Here is a 16,432-nt window from a genome sequence, read left to right on the forward strand (position 1 = left end):
TACATACAAATATGCCCGACATTGGCCTGGACACACACAACACAGTACAGTGGCAGACCTCTACTCATGCTCTGTGCTGTGAAGTCCTTAATTCTGACACATTTGGTGAAAGCTGGTGGATATGTGTGAAAGTACAACATGCAAAGTGAAGGGCAAAGAGTAGAATGTGTGACTGTGGAGAGGGGTGAGTGAGGGCACTCAGTGTGACAGCCCCCTAGCTTGACCTTGATATGAGATACAGGGCTGCGGTCTCAGACAGTGAGGCATGTCTGATGCCCAAGTTGGCCTAATACTAGCTGGCACTCACCTCGTTATCTTTCTGTGTGTGTGTGTGTGCATGCCGCTGGCCAGAGAGAGAGAGAGAGAGAGAGAGAGAGAGAGATGGAATACTGTAACCATCATCTGCTGCCATATGAATCATGCTGTAGCCCAGGAGGTGAGATAGTGCCACGGCTCCTCTTTCCATTCGCTCTGCTCTGGATTTTCAGGACGTGTCTCGGCTCCTGATCGGAGCTGAACGGAGGTAGTGAAGTTGGAAGGAGCTACTGTATAGAAACTTCAGCAATAGATAGAAGGAAACCACAGGCAGCAATAAAAAAATAAGGCATGAAAAGAAATGAAACACCAAACCAATCTATTGTCTTCTTTGTTTTTATTATTATTATTCCAACACACAGACAAATCCAGTAGACTTTACCTGCTGCTCCTCTCTGCTGCTGCAGTGTGATTGTGGACGCTTGTTTTCCATGTAAAGAAATGGCTCATTTCCAGACAGTTGACCTGGTTTAGTTTGTTGATTTTGAGAGTTTTTTTTTTTTTTGATGGTGTGAACAAGAGGCCTCCTGTTGTCTGTCTGGTGTAGTATTGCTGCCCTTCAGGGAAGGCAGTAGGTTGTATAGTTATCTCCTGATTGGGCAAAATCACTACCCTGAAACCACACAACCTACTACCTCACCCCGTACGAACATCAGAAAGGTCAGAGTGTGTTCTGGTGAAGCAGTATATATAATAAATACATCATCGCTTACTTACACGACACATTTCATATCAAGCAGTTGAGTTTTGGCATCTTAAAATTGATCATTTGAGAAAAGTAGTCGAGTTTAAGACAACACAAATCTACGGCAAGTGCAGCTAAGACACTCATGAGATGGAAAACTACCTAAAGCAGTCACAATCCAGGGCATCGGTGGGTAAACATGCACATTCCAATGTTGATCCGGATCCAAAAGCTCCAACAATGGCGTCTGATGACATTACAGCCACTTCAGGAAAGACAGTAAGTTGTATAGTTATCTGACAGGAAGGGTGTGACCCTAAAACTATACAACCTACTACCTCACCCCAAAGGACAGTCTTTAGAAAAAAAAGAAAGAAAGAAAGTAAAAAAAAAAAACACACAAAGTCCTTTCAGGTCCCTGTTCATGCAGGTAATCCGCTTTGACATGCCTCGCTGACTGCAAAACAGTGGTTATGATTCACAGAAACACAAACACACATGCCACTCTCCTCTGGGACACCTCACCGCTGCGCCTGGAGTCTGTGTGTTCAGAACACAACGTGAGTTCATGTTCATGGCAAGAGTTGAGGAGGGAATTCAAATGATCCGACAATGCACACATGTCCCAAACATACTGCAGAGCAGGAGATTTCCATATTCATATGCAACCAGTAACTTCAATGGTACATCCATAATGAGGATTTTATGTAAAACAGTTCAACCTCATTCACTCGAACATCATGTATGTATCTTTTTGAATTCAATATATCACTAACATGGTATATATGCAAATGAATAAGTAAAACTAACTAAATTGAGAAAATTCTTTGTTTTATTAATGAATAACTTTGATGTTTATAGATCATTATTGGAAACAATGAAACTGAGATTGATCGATAACAATCTGTGCTGTTTCCAGGTGCTTAACACAGCTCTCCGTGGTTCTGAGAGGAGAGTGTTAACATTACTGACCAGTGTTGAGAGTGGGCGAGCTCATATTCTGGCCCACATGTGTGGAGCAGAGGGTCGCAGCTGCTGCCTCTGTTAATGTTTCTCACCTGCTCTGTAACATGCGGCAAAAAGGGGAGGGGAAGAGAGGGGGGGGGCACAGGCGTATGGTCTCCTCCCTCCATCATGGTTGTAGCAACATGTCAGGTAGCCTCCGTCTGCAAAAACCACGAGAGGGACATTTCTGTAACAAAGAAAAATGATCATGAACACCCAAGTAGCAGACATATTGTCTGGGTTTGCCTGCAATTTGTGTATGAGGTTATGTTTATTTACTCTAAGCTTGCATGAAATTCTGTATGGCTTACACCCATGTGTTCTGTTCTCCATTCTGCTTGTTTAACTGTCATACAATCTGCTGAACCAAAGTCACGGGGGTAAACTTTTGTCAGCAAAGTATAGTGATCTGTATGTAGAGGCACAAACATACAGCACAGCACAATGCAGAATGGTATGTCTTGAGCTGAGAGGCCCCATTGTGTCTGCTCAGTGGTGAGTCTGAGGCTCTCTGCATTATTCAACACTGCCTTACTTGCACCATAGCAAGGTGGATTGTATGTATGCACAGGCACACACCCGTACAGGGTAACAGACACACAAGTAGCACACAGACACTTTGCAGACAGAGAGAAGCGGACAGGAGAAATATGGAAAATGATATTAAACACATGTATGTAACAGATTTTTTTAAAGCCAATTGAAAAAGAAAACAACACAAATTTTAATTTGACACATATGATGGTAGAAAACCTGAACTACATACAGTAAGATGTTTGCTAAAGCATGCAAGTCAGCTCATATTGTTTAGCCCTGCAAAAAAACTCAGCAGTGTGGGCCCCAGACTTCATAAGGTAGGGTCAAGGCACGCTGTCCTCTCAACGTGCTGACTGGACATACTTCAATCTAATATAGTATATGGCTCTGGGGTCTTGACCAATAGAGTGCACGTCCAGGAAAGCTATTGCTTTCAAGTGAAGCCAGTTGCTATCATCCAGTGACAGGGAAATATTCACACTCACACACATAGAGCAGAGGACCAATATGCATTGCAAGCACATACAAACACACACACACACACACACACACACACACACTGGTGAGTAAACTTGTGCGCACTTGCTCGAGGCATTCTGCACAGTTATGCAATACAACCTTAAAACACCTCCTTTATTAAGAGTGTGCAAACTCAGCAAGCATTTCTATTCACCTAAAAGCACTGTGCTGTAACCGATACGCTGCTTTAGCCTCACACCTCCATTAGCTGTTTAGACAGACGGTGGTGCAAAGACCTGCTTTCTACACCTCATCGTCTCCTAATGTCAGTCAAACACACACACACACACACACACACACCCACTGTAGAGCTGTACATTCAAGTGCACACACACAAGGACACAGTTTCAAATTCATTCACATCATCACACACACACACACTTATCCCTTTAGAGGAAATAAGGTAAAACAAGATATTCATTTACCTCAACACATTTTCACCCAGTGTGTTCACAGCAAAAGCATGCACTGCTTGAAAAGCCACTTAATTCAATCACACTTTGGTCTAAGTGCTACAGTGCCCATCAATCAATACTGAAGCCGAGTTTAACTGCAGTGATACTGACGTGGACTGCTGTAACCTGATCTCTGGGGTTCTGGCAGCCTGCGGTCACTCAGTGGGTGGATAATTCAGAAAAAGAAGCTTTTACACAATATGGAACCTCAAACCTTCATCATTCCATTGATTTGATATGTGGTTGATCATATGACTGGCTCCATATGATTTTGTTTCGGTTAAATCCTTTTTAATAGATGTTAAATATGTTTAATACAAGGTTGCAATTAACTATAAACTATAAAATCAAGTTTTGAATCCAATATCATGCTTTTTGGCATTTGACATTGGATTTTCAACCCTACCAGGGATGCGGTCTCTATACATGTGTCATGGGTGCACTGCTGCATATGTGGTGGTGTCTGGGTGCAGACACGAGGAATCCACATACACACACCATGGGGCATTTATAAAGTGAAGCATGGCTACTGTAACCCCCCACCGACCGGGTAGCACAGCAGGCATGACCCATCTATTTATACCAGGGCCAAGGGGCAGGCAACAGCAGCGAGGGGGGGGTTAACGGAGTAGGGGAAGAGGAGGAGAGGCTGCATGGGCAGGTCCTGTTACACATGCCAGGGGGAATGGCTGGGGCAAGCCACAGGGGGATTCTGCTCAAAGTCAGACAGGCTGACCTCCCCGTCACCTCTGCATGAGGCAGATATTGAGCTTGCAGACCTAGTGCAAGTTTATGGGTGTACATAAAGGTGAAGCATGTACCTATGTGTGGTGTGTCATGTATGCGTTGATGTATGTGCGCTGTATGTGTGGTGTTTGTATGTGCAGAGCAACATGTGTACACATCTTCACGCCTATGTGTATAATATGTGTGTCTGCCTGTCAGGCAGTGAGATGAACTGGCCCCGCTGCCCCCCCTCCATAACCCAGCAGAGCCATAAACATGCCAGGTGAAGAGGGCTGGATTAGGCAGACTTAGCTGATCCCACTGCGGCCCTGTGGCCCCATCTTTAGAGGTAAAAAATGACCCCAATCATTGTAATGACAGGGCACGCAGCAGGGGTTGCCCAGACCACTCAGCCAGACCCCGCCAGCTGCTTCTCATCTCTCACACACAGTATACAGTCACATGTATACAGGCAAACATACACACATTTGCATACACGCACACAGGCTGCAGAACACAGGCCTACACAGTAATGACTTGTTTACAGCAGCTGCATATGAGGATGCCTTTTAACAGTTGTGATCACTGAGCACAATAGTGCTCAAGGTGGTCAGGCTGCACTGAAAGACTGAAGGACACTTACCACGTTGATTATTTTTGAATTTTAAATCTATTTTTTGCCTTTGTCTTTGAAGTGCAGTATAAAGTTGTATGCCTGTGCTTTGAAATGGTCTTTGCCTTCACCTTATCCATTTTTATTTTTTTATTTTAATACACAGAGCACATGCAGGCAAATTGATGTAGTGGAGCTTGGATACAGCGCACAGCTGTTGCTCCCTTTTTTTGGGGTATAAGGTTGAGAGTCTTGAATTTACATAGTATCTATGAAAACATGAAAGACAAACTTCAGGACTGTGTTAATGCACACATACAGATTATTTTAAGTAAAATATAAGTTTACAGGCTTAGTCATTGTGCCGCCATGCTAATGGAAGCTGGTGAAAACGTGCACTGCCGTGTGGCTGCTGGTGACCTATAGGGCCTCCGTCTATTAGAGGAAGTCTATAGTCCTGACACGTCTGCATGCCCTGTTCTGCTCTGGCCTGCCTGCAGGGCCCCTTTCAGCTTGGGCAGTGCCCCATCGAGCTGCATCTGTCGCCAGCTATATTTAGAGGGTGGGACAAATACCTTTCTCCCTGGATATGAACTTCAGCTGACAGACAGAAGGCCAGAGAAGGCAGACGGGGCTCTGTACAGTTTGTAACCTTGAAGAGCTTGTTACTTCCAGGCTATAGCTGGGTGTAGTCAGACTCACCACTGTGGTTAGCAGCTACAGCTGAAAGCAACGGCTGTAAATACAGCACAGTTAACCACAGTTAGCATTGAATAGCTTGATTTGGCAGCAGCTTTTAGTGCCAGTACCTATAGTTCCATGACAGCTGCCAGCAGGAAGGGGAACATACAGTAATATGCCCTGATAAAGAGATTGAATACTTTTTCCCTGGAGAGTTATAGAAAAATAATGAATGAATTTCTGTGGCTTTGAATCCCCTTTAAATAGCACTACATTTCTCTCTATAAGCATTTGTGTGTGTGTCTGTACCAGCGAGGCAGCCAGTGTGTGATATGTGACCATGCTGCATGGCCATCTGCTCTATATAACCATAAACAAACGCAGGCAGGCCAGCTTCACAGTATCATTTCCAAGCGGTCTAGGCTGGTTAAATGTATTCATGCTTTGGTCTCTGGGTAGATGCTGTAGAGATATGCCCTAGAAACAGGCCGTGGTTATGCAATAGCATTCATAATTCATTCCACAAACACAATATGGAGGCCACTCTGTCCCATATGCAAACACATGGCCAGATTAAGGAGTGCATAGCCAAAGGGGACAGAGTGCATTCTGAACTGTTAGGAACGCCACTGACTGACTGCCTGACTCAATGAGAGCTTGTCTGTGACAGGCCTAAATAGGCCAGGTTTTACTGCTGGAGGGACCTCTGCTATATTTTGCACCTCGTGTCTAAATCAGTTACACGGCAGCAAAGAGACACAGTGATACAGTAATGGAGTTTTTACCGCATCACTCCAAGCCATAAACACAGATAAGTATCCTGATATACACTCATGTGAACTCTGTGTAAGCAGCCATTTATACATTTGTACGGCCAACTTTTAGAAGCCAAATCCTGTAAATTTAAGCAAGCTGGTTCAACCTCTGACAACACGTGTGCTGAAAAAATGCATTGAGCTTGTATGATGCTTTGTCAGTTAAGTTTTGCTGCATCTTAGTGAAAACTATGTGAAGGTCTCAGGGTCAGATGAGAAGAGGATTTTAATAACATCTGTGCATGTAATAAAACGCCATAGAGAATTCCAGAGCCGCAGACAGCTAGTTACTGTACGTAGAGGTTGAAAGGCGGGACCAGGGGTTACTAAGTGCATATGATGAGGGCACAGTTGGGGTCGAAGCAACAGCTAAAGCAGAGGTTCAAGCTTTAGCCAAGCACACATGGCTCAGAGAGAGAGAGAGAGAGAGAGCGAGAGGGGGAGGACTGATGGAGGGTGGAGAGGGTGATACAGCTGTGGGCCCTGCCAGCACATTTAGCCCAACACAAAAGAATGGTGTCCACCCAAGTCAGCCGGCAGCAATTTAAACGTCTCTCCATACGAAAAAGACATACGCTTTCTTACTGTTCTACGCTGAAGCAGAACTTTCCTCTGGTTCCTCTCAGTTTATTTTATTTTGCTCCTCACCCCCAGTTGTACCCACGTTTTCCCTCTACCACTTTACTCTGTCCCTCTCATCCTGCTACCTGACTACTTTGGCAGCAATACACAAAATGGCGGCGGGGAGCTGAGAGCTGGAAGGCACAGGGTGGAAGCCATTTTCTAACAGATCCAGGACCAGGCACGGAGATAGCCAAGACCTTCACTATGCCTAGTGGACAATTAAGATTAGGCTTTAAGTGTGCACTGAAGGTTTGTTTTTGTTTCTTAATGTACTGCCACTAATAAGCCATTGGGACCTCTTGGCCTTTCAAATGGGATAAAGGCAATATCCCGCCATGATTTAATCTGATGCAGGCTCACATTATAATAGTCTCAGGAAGGCAAAGACAAAGCATTTACATGCCATACATATAACAAATGAAACTTACACAGCATCTAATTATAGACCCTATCTCATTAAATGAAATGCAAGACAATACATCAGCATTACAATACATCATTAAATAACAACATATTCAATTTACAATACATTAAGGTACTTACAATGATGCTGTGATCGCCAGTCTGTCTGTCCATGATTTCACTTGTTTGTGCCTGTGGCTGTAACCCCATCATACCGCCTACAAGAGGGAGAAAGAGAGAGAGAGAGAAGAAAAATAAGAGTGAGAACTGGTAGAGAAATCTACAGCGACGGGAAAACAATAGAAAGGACCAGAACCAGTGATCAGTGAGAGAGCCAGCAGGAGCAGAGGGCTGTAGGGTCTTTTCTCTGTAGCCTGTTTACTAATAAGCTCACCCTACAGTTTTTTGCCTGGCCAAGGAAACTCATTAGTGGAACATGTAACACACCGCACCCCTCTCTGCTGGCCTGTACGCCGGCCAACTCCTACTGCCGCATGCTCACCCAACACCAACACACAAGCTCCGCCGTGGCCTTGGCCTTGCCCAGTAGCACCCACTCGCTGCATACGTGCACACACTTTGGCATGCCGTATTACTGAAAGCATACAGTGTCATGTGCGTGGGTGAAGTGGCGCATCTGCGTGTGCTTGTGAGCATAATAAGTGATTTTCTGCACATGCGGTACAGTATGTTCGGTTCACACATGAGGGCATGTACAGGCTGTGCAGTGTTAATGTACGTGGCAGCTTTTAAACATGTGCCCATGTTATCTTGTGCATATGTGGCCATGTAATGCCAGGTACTATCATGCGGAGGTGGAATAAGACAACAGAGGTGGTTAGTCATCATTAGTTTAAAACCTTTAGATTGCAGGGGAAAACAGAGTGTGACGGAGGATAGAGAGAAACGTGAGGCTCGTCCTCTAGCAGACCAAGGAGGACACTGCCAATTATAGGCCTCCACTCTGTGCGGTGGCGGCTGCTGAAGGGTGATAATTCTGTACAAGGATGCTAATTGCAGCGCGGGACGTGGCCTTGCCGGGGAAGGGTCTTTTATATATTGTTTCTAACATTTGTAATTACAGTGCAGAGTCCTGGACTGCTGCCAGCACATGTTTATGGGCTCATGAGTAACCCAACTCCTCCAGCCCATGGAGGGAGATTCATGTCCGAGCTGTGCACTCACTGCACTGTGTGTGTGAATGTGGGTGTGTGTTGTTTGTGTGTATATGCGTGTTTATGACTCATGAAGCCTGGGCGAGTATGTGCAGAAGGGATCTGCTGCAGTATATTAGTATATACACAACATGCATGTCTGCATGCATTGTAAGAAGACACTGTATATTTTTTAATTTTTTTTTTCAAAATGATGTCCTGAAACATGTCTAAGCTGAAGTTTTGAAGACTCATGTTTTATTCAACCTAAAAACCTAGAACTTATTGGTCACTCCACCATAACAAAGAAGTGTAATCAAGGAAACTTGAGTATATAAACATTGCTGGAGCGCTATTACACAGTGTCAGTCAGTAGAGGCCCCAGTCCACCTAAATGAGTAGTAAAAAGACAGACAGCATATTTCACTAAAAGTCACCAACATAATTTAGCTCAGCACTGATGAAGAGTATGAAAGTGATGAAGTGGAGTTGAGGTGAGGGAAGGGATTTACAGTATTTTGATAGTTGGAGAGTTGCAGGCGAGGCCTTTCAACACTTCCAATTTTACCTCCAAGTGGAACAACGTTGCTGATTCTGCAGTTTTTCTCGGACTAAATTGCCTTGGCGACAGCGGAGGCCAAAAGCTGAAGAAATATATGAGCGCTGGAAAAGAAAAGTTGAGTGGGTGCAGCTCAGCTTTATCTGGAATATCGTTTTGCCTGGCAGGTACATAAAACAAGTATCTTTCCTGACGATGTGCGTTGAGAGAAGCTCACATGTGACGCACAGACTCTAAAATACACACTGAACACACTCAGTGGTCGAGAGGCAAAAACAGCACTTTTGAATTTGACTTGTAAAAATGAATGTAGCTGGGAGAAAGAAATCCGTCTGACGAAGCTCTGACGCTGGAAAAACTTGTTTAAATGCCAGTTTTCAACAGAAAGACTCTAGTTGTACAGCACGCATGTAACAAAATCATCCTTGGACAAATAAACTTGAGAAGAAGAAGAAAAAAAACCCTCTCGGCCTCAGCCAAACAGCCCATGATGTACAGCAAGCATGTGAACGCTGCACAGGTCTTGTTTCAGAACGTCTGGGGGAAAAGAGGGATAGGTACAGGGGAGGAAAATCTACATCATCTGTCACCCTGAAACTCTCCCCCAGTCCAATATTATGTCATTATGACTGTGCTCACCATCTCTGTGGAGTTGCTGTGGTTTTGTGGATAAATTACATGTGACACTCCCAGCTGACATCCCGATTAACACAGGGAGAATAAAATGGCCAATCCTCAGTAGTCAGTGGAGTAATGGACTAATGGCTTCCATGTATGGTGAGAGGAGTGAGGAAAAGCAGGTTTAGAGACTTGTGTGTATGTGTGCGAATGAGTGTAAGTGCATCAGCATATGTGGCTGTAATTATATTGTGCATAAGGCTTTGTGTTTTGTGTTTGTGCAATAATTTCAGCACTTACACAGCCGACTCACACACACACACAAACGCACATACATGTGTGTCTCTATGTATCCAGGTCTCGGCCTCTTTGTCCAGATAACCCACCCCCCTCCCCAGTCCCCACCCCCATTCAGGCCTGGCCTACTTTCTACTGTACTGTAGTGCTGATCCTGTATGAATACGCCACAGCCTGTAGTGGCCACTGTAGATCCACTCAGCTGCCTTTTCACATCATTGTGCAGGAGGTTTTAAAAGGGAGCCTGGTCAGCTTTCTTCCACAGAGACCTGATCTGTCTGTCTAGAATATAGAATCTACATTTTATAAGTGACTGACATTTACTAATTAATAGTAAAATTACCCTTAAATTGCTTTGACCTTTAGATGTGCAAGGCTGCCAAAGATTTCAATGCAGCTCCACTTCTTTCCTGCTGTCACCAACTTCCCTTTGGACCACACCATTATCAGCAAGCATATAAATATAAAATGAAAGTAAGTAATCAATCATAGGGATTAATTTTACCCTAAATAATAATGTATCTGAATGTATTTATTTCAACAGGCAAGACTTGAGAAATGAGGCTAATTATGCTGATTTAAAAAAAAACTGTAGAGATTTCTTTGACAAAAAATGGTTGAATTAGCTCCACTCCATTATCTAGGATCATGCATTAAATACAAATAAATAAATCGCTAAGCTAACAGGACTACATGCATTTCAGTGCAGGCAGACCTGGACAACAGTGTGTCAATCGAATCCCTAAACCTGACAGTCCTCCAGAGACCTCAGGCATACAGTCTAACTCCCATTGTGCTGGGTTTCTCAGTTTTATTGTACTTAAAGCTACACACTGAAGCTGCTTTAGTGGTAGAAATAAAAGAGGCTTCATTATTATGGCAGAAAAATATATTTACAGTGAGGGCTGATTTGGCCCCATGCTCCACTCTCCAATCTGGATTTCATATTAGCCAGGAGGAAATTGGATGGAATTCACAACATCACAGCAAGCTCATAAATGAAACAAAATCACATAATCTTAAATACCAATTTATCCACTTAACAAATGAAGCAGTGTATTGGTGGCTTATTGCTACTGGTGAATGACTCATTTTCACTGTGTGTGTGTAGTAAGAATACACTGAGCACTGGCACATGACCTAAACCACACACTCAAGGCTTCAAATGTATCTGGCTGAAGCAGTCAGATACAGACATACAGAAGGCTGCACAGCACTCCTACACTACACATGGCCGGTTCAACATACAACAGGAAACATCCCAAACTACCCAAATCCTTTTTCATCTCTACTCGGGCAACAACAGCACATCAGATAATGATAGAACACCCCCCCCCCAAATAATATTGTTCCCATCTGTTAATTCCATGTGTTAATGTTGTGTGAAATACGATTTTTAATATTAAGTGTGATTAACTCAGACATGTGGCGATGCCTGAGGGTGGCGGCTTGTAAGAAGAGGTTGCTCTAATTTCTTATCTGCACAGATTGACTTTTTTAGCTTATATCATGATAGAAAATAACAATTAGGATTCCAAATTTAATTAATCCAGTGACAATTAACCTGTATTTTTTTCCTACACTAGTCATCTGACATAAAGATGTATTTGGAAAAACTAAAATATATTCGTTCAAAAATACCCCCCCCCCAAAAAAATGTTGACCTTCAAAAGGTCAACAAACAGTAATGAGACAGCTGCTGGATTTGTGGTTTTACTATGAAAAATAAAACATTGCAGAGAAATTAATAAAATAAAATATTATAAACAAACATAAAATGAAATGCATCACCCAGCAACAAGTGGAGCACACATCCCCCCCATGCACCCATGCATTGTATTACTTGGATTACTGTACAACTCACACACACACACACGCGCATGTACACACACACACACAAAGCAAAATATGCTGATTATTTGTTAGCCATTAGACTATATTATCTATGTAAATTTGTCTGATGTTTTTGCACTGTGGTATGCTTTAACTGCATAGCTGTATGTTTAAACACACACACACACACACACACACACACACACACACACACACACACACACACACACACACACACACACACACACACACACACACACACACTCTCTCTCTCTCACTCTCACACACTGCAGTTACTTCCTTTTTTGGAAGTTTATAGTAGAACTTTTTTTTAATAATTTAGTTTTCACTAAAAAAAAATCAGGTTATATTATATTATATGACATAATTTTATATGATGTCATATAATATGTTTGCGTGTTAAAGATACATGTTAGAGAATTAAAAGGTTTCCCATCATAGATGGAAAAAAAAATAAATAAAAAATCCTGACATATTATCGTTGCACTGTTTGCATACAAGGCAAAAAATGACATGAATGTATAACTGATTCATTTTCTTTCCTCTTTTTTAAAATAGACTATAAAAAAACTTGTGTTCTCTCAGCAGCTGCACAGAAATGTGCAGTTCTTATATAATATATAATAATATATTCCAAGAGGAAAAACTTCAAACACAATTCGACTAAAAATACAGAGTTCATTGTTCAAGTTCAAGGCCAAAGTCAAGTTTGAGAACTTTGTGTCCTGGCTGCAGCTTGTTTGCCCTGCTAGTGTATTTATGATTTATGATGTATTTATGAAAAACATATTGATGGAAAATAAATTAGATAAATGAACTGATAATATCTACTAATAGCTTATTCACTGCTGGTGTGGGTTTAACCGAATAAAGTGACATTAGCTGAACTGACCTTTACATCAAGCCTGAAAACACACACAGACCTAAAGGGTCTCTTTATTTTGACTAAAAACTTTTTCTATCTTTCTGCCTGGACACAAATTTTTCCTAAAAAAATGACAAGTGTGCATGTTTGATTGTTACATTGTATTTTGTGTGTGTGTGTGAGTGTGTGTGTCCCCTTATTGCAAAGCGAGCTTAAGTTTGCCTCAGTGCACAAAATGCCTGAGTGTGGGCTGCACCGAGCTCCTGTGCTGGTCAGGTATACGTTTACAGAAAGAGAAAATAGTGAAAACCCTCAGCACCCTACCATCTGCCTCTCAACATGCAACCTTCCTCTGGACGCCTGCCATCCACTGCCAAAAAGGCCTTAGGGGTGGAGTAGTGTGATACTCTGCCAGCCAAAACCATGTGTCCACAGCTAGTTAACCAGAGCTTATATTCATATGAATAAACATCAACACCTATGTATAGAAAAGCCCAAACCTCGATCACTTTAGAGGCCTTGAGTCAAATCAGTTTGGCTTTGCCACTCAGATATGTCCTCTTTTATATGGACCCTGAGAAGCAGCTATAACATCTGAGCACAACATGGGCCAACAACGTCAGAGTTCCACCATTACACTGTAAAAACACCTTATTTACAGGAGAATATGTTTGAAAACAAAGATTCCTTTATGCTGTTACAAGCAATGCAAACTAAATATGACGAACAGACCGACTGTATCATACATTAATGCAACCCTGGTTTTCAAATGAATTTGATAAAGTTACCCACCAAGTCCCTGAGAAAAAATCCAACGAGCTCAAGTAAATTTAGTAAAAATTATTAAAGTATCTAAAGTCTAATTTTAAATCATTTATAAGAAACTTTGCCACTGCGGCATTGTTTTATCACCGTTTACCCTCGTTTATTTCTCATTCAAGTGCATTGTTCCTTGAAATAAAAATGTATGAGTATCAATTTAATTCTAAAAGTATTTTCAGATAACTTCTAAAACACTTGAAAGAAAATGCTGCAATGCGAAGTTAGTTAATATGAAGTGAAACACTCAAAATCCGAACAATAAAATGATGTATACATAAGCAAACGCTTTTCATGTGGCACATTAAGGCGCTACTTGTTTTATTTATTCTTTGCTCCTTTGCCTTAAATAGAATGTGAGCTCGACAAACACAACCCGCAAAACCTCAAATTAAAAAGAAATTGTACATTTTCAGCAAATATCGTCTCAGAAGCGTCCCCGACGTTTAATCTTTGTTATCATTAAATTTATCAGAATGATCAGAACGCCATGTACTTCTCTTCATACAGTGCAGGCTAAGCCCGACCCGCATCACTCATGAAATACCTTCACAACTGTGGCCTTCCACTGATCACTACAGAGCAGGATTATCCTGGCAGCAATCAAAGTGCCATTTATGACTTTTGTTTTTGCATTTCTGAACGATAAATTCTGCATATTTCTTTGAGGAAAAGGAAACCGTACAGGAAATGCTACTAAATGTAAAGGATTCGATCTGCTGCTCTGATATGTGCAATCGTATGTGCTCCTAAGCTACACAAACATGTAGGGTGTTGGAGTATAAACGTGCGCTCAGGTGAAAAGCAACTTTGTGTAAGTACATTGAATGTTTATTTATACAGTGGCGCCTCTTAAACACAGAAAACCATGAAATGTAAACACATGGATAAACTTCCATGAAAGCGTAAACATATACTCACTGATTCTTTTTGCAGGCAAAGATGGTGAACGTCCGGTCGGGATGCAAAATTTCGGCATCTCTTCCCACTTCCATCCACATCTCTGTTAAGAAGAGGAGAAAGCCATAAGCTCCCGTTTGGTGCTTCTTGCGAGACCCAGCGATTTCCCTCAGACTGTCTCTGCCGTGCTTCAAGCCCCAGCTCCAGCCTTTAGCACCCGGGTCAGTCTCACCTCTCCAGGCTCACTCTGTCTTAGCCCTATAAAGCTCAAAGCTGCATGGCTTCCTTGCAACCAGCTGGGTCCAGGCCTAGTGAGGCCTGAAACAATAGGAGGCCATGAAGCTGTCTGCAAGGCTCCAGCTCAAGCCCGCTCGCTGGTTAACAAGTCTTTGAATGAGGAATGTTAGCAAACAGACAAATAGCATGCCTGATGCATGCAAATTGCACAACCAGTCCAGTCACAGCCTTAGCAGAGCACATGAATAATTCAGCAGTCTATATGCTGCTCTACCATATCACTCCCTCCCTCACCCCGCATTAAAATGCCTTCACTAGGACTAAGTGTGGCAAAGTATTCAAAACCCGGTCTTACCAACAGCTTTGCTCTCTATATCAGTTTTAATACCTCACAACAAGATGGACAAATTAGTCGCGTATAGACATAACATGCGGGGTACCGGTGGCAGCAGCGCACCACAACAAGTTAAAATTTTGCACTTACAACATGTTTTGCCCTTATTGCCTTTTAATGTCTTTTGTTTGCAGTTGGCACCTGTCCCAGAAAGAGCTCCGGCTCAGCACACCACTCATTCCCCTGTTAGGAGAGCGAGTCGGTGTGAAAGAGAGAGAACAAGGGTGAGCGAGAGACACACAACGAGAGAGAGACAGCGAAAGAGAGGACATGGAAAGGAAACAGAAGGAGAAACAGAGAGTAGACGAACAAGGTACGGTATTTCACGCCACTCACTGACGCCGATCACCGACAGTTCTTTCAAAAAAAAATAAAACACATATGCGCACCATGCTCAGACACTGCACAGTCTCTTGATTGTCATCCACAGTGTTATCCAAAACCACAAGCCCACCACACAAGCAGGTTACCCCGGTCAGAAATGGCGCCCTGGGACTCCAGGTGGAACAAGGCCCATCACATGACACATTTCCATCCAAAAAAAAAAAAAAAGAAGCGAGAGAAACCAAATAAATACTGTTATAAAAACCCATCAGCGGAGGAAAAAAAATAGCAAGACGTGGAGGATTTTTACAAAAGAAAATATTAAAAAACAAAAGAAAAAAGCAAAATCCAAAGTGATGCAAAAACGAATGCGCCAAAAGTAAGTCAAGGCCCCTAAAAAGCAACTTGTTGCCAGGTTTTGCAGAGCTGCTTGCTGTGCAGCTAGTTGGAGGCAGAGGGTTAAAATCCAGCTAGTAGTGAGTGAAAAAAAAAAGCTCCGTCTGTGGAAGGGCGGGCTGTGGGGAGGCCCTGACTGTAGAAATAGCAGCAGACTTTTTTTTTTTCCCTCGCAGAGCTTAAGTCTCCCCCTTGCATGTGGCTGGAGCAGAAAGAGGGGAGCAACCGAAACAGAGAGGGAAAAAGGAGAGAGAGAGAGAGAGAGAGAGAGAGAGGAGGAGACAGCAAGCGCACAGTGAAGGGGAGAAAAGCTCCGCTGATGATGAAATAGGAGGTGCAGTGGAGCGCGCGAACCAGTCACTTTTTCATCACATGTCCAACACGGCAAGGAACTGTATTTGCACTGGGGATGGGGGAAGAGGAGGGAGAGAGAGAGAGAGAGAGAGAGAGAGAGAGAGAGAGAGAGAGAGAGAGGGAGGAAGGGAGCATAAGATGGGTGGGAGACGGAGACACAGAAGGAAAGAGAAAGAGAGAGAGAGTGGGAGAGAGAGTGGGAGGGTGGAAAGCACTAAATGTGGGAGGGGTGGAGGAAGAAGAATGACACAGAAATCCACTCCTCCAGCAGTGCGCAGACGCAG

The 16,432-nt window shown here is 42.9% G+C and overlaps 1 long non-coding RNA gene across 4 annotated transcripts in view; it reads right to left on the reverse strand.

Moving 5' to 3' along the window:
- Nucleotides 1-637: 637 nt before the first annotated feature.
- LOC114452145 (uncharacterized) overlaps nt 638-16,432 on the reverse strand; it is a 37,009-nt gene continuing 21,214 nt past the window's right edge. For 2 of the 4 annotated variants that reach the window (XR_003672237.1, XR_003672239.1), the window contains exons 3-5: nt 14,465-14,546; nt 7,519-7,595; nt 638-2,192 (exon numbers count right to left, since the gene is read on the reverse strand). This is a non-coding gene — a long non-coding RNA (uncharacterized LOC114452145). Of the gene's footprint in view, nt 2,193-7,518; nt 7,596-14,464; nt 14,547-15,164; nt 15,438-15,463; nt 16,142-16,432 lie in introns of those variants that run through there. The other 2 variants (XR_003672240.1, XR_003672238.1) reach the window with 2 other exon arrangements.

The sequence above is a fragment of the Parambassis ranga genome, chromosome 19, assembly GCF_900634625.1.
Source record: "Parambassis ranga chromosome 19, fParRan2.1, whole genome shotgun sequence".
Taxonomy (NCBI): domain Eukaryota; kingdom Metazoa; phylum Chordata; class Actinopteri; family Ambassidae; genus Parambassis; species Parambassis ranga.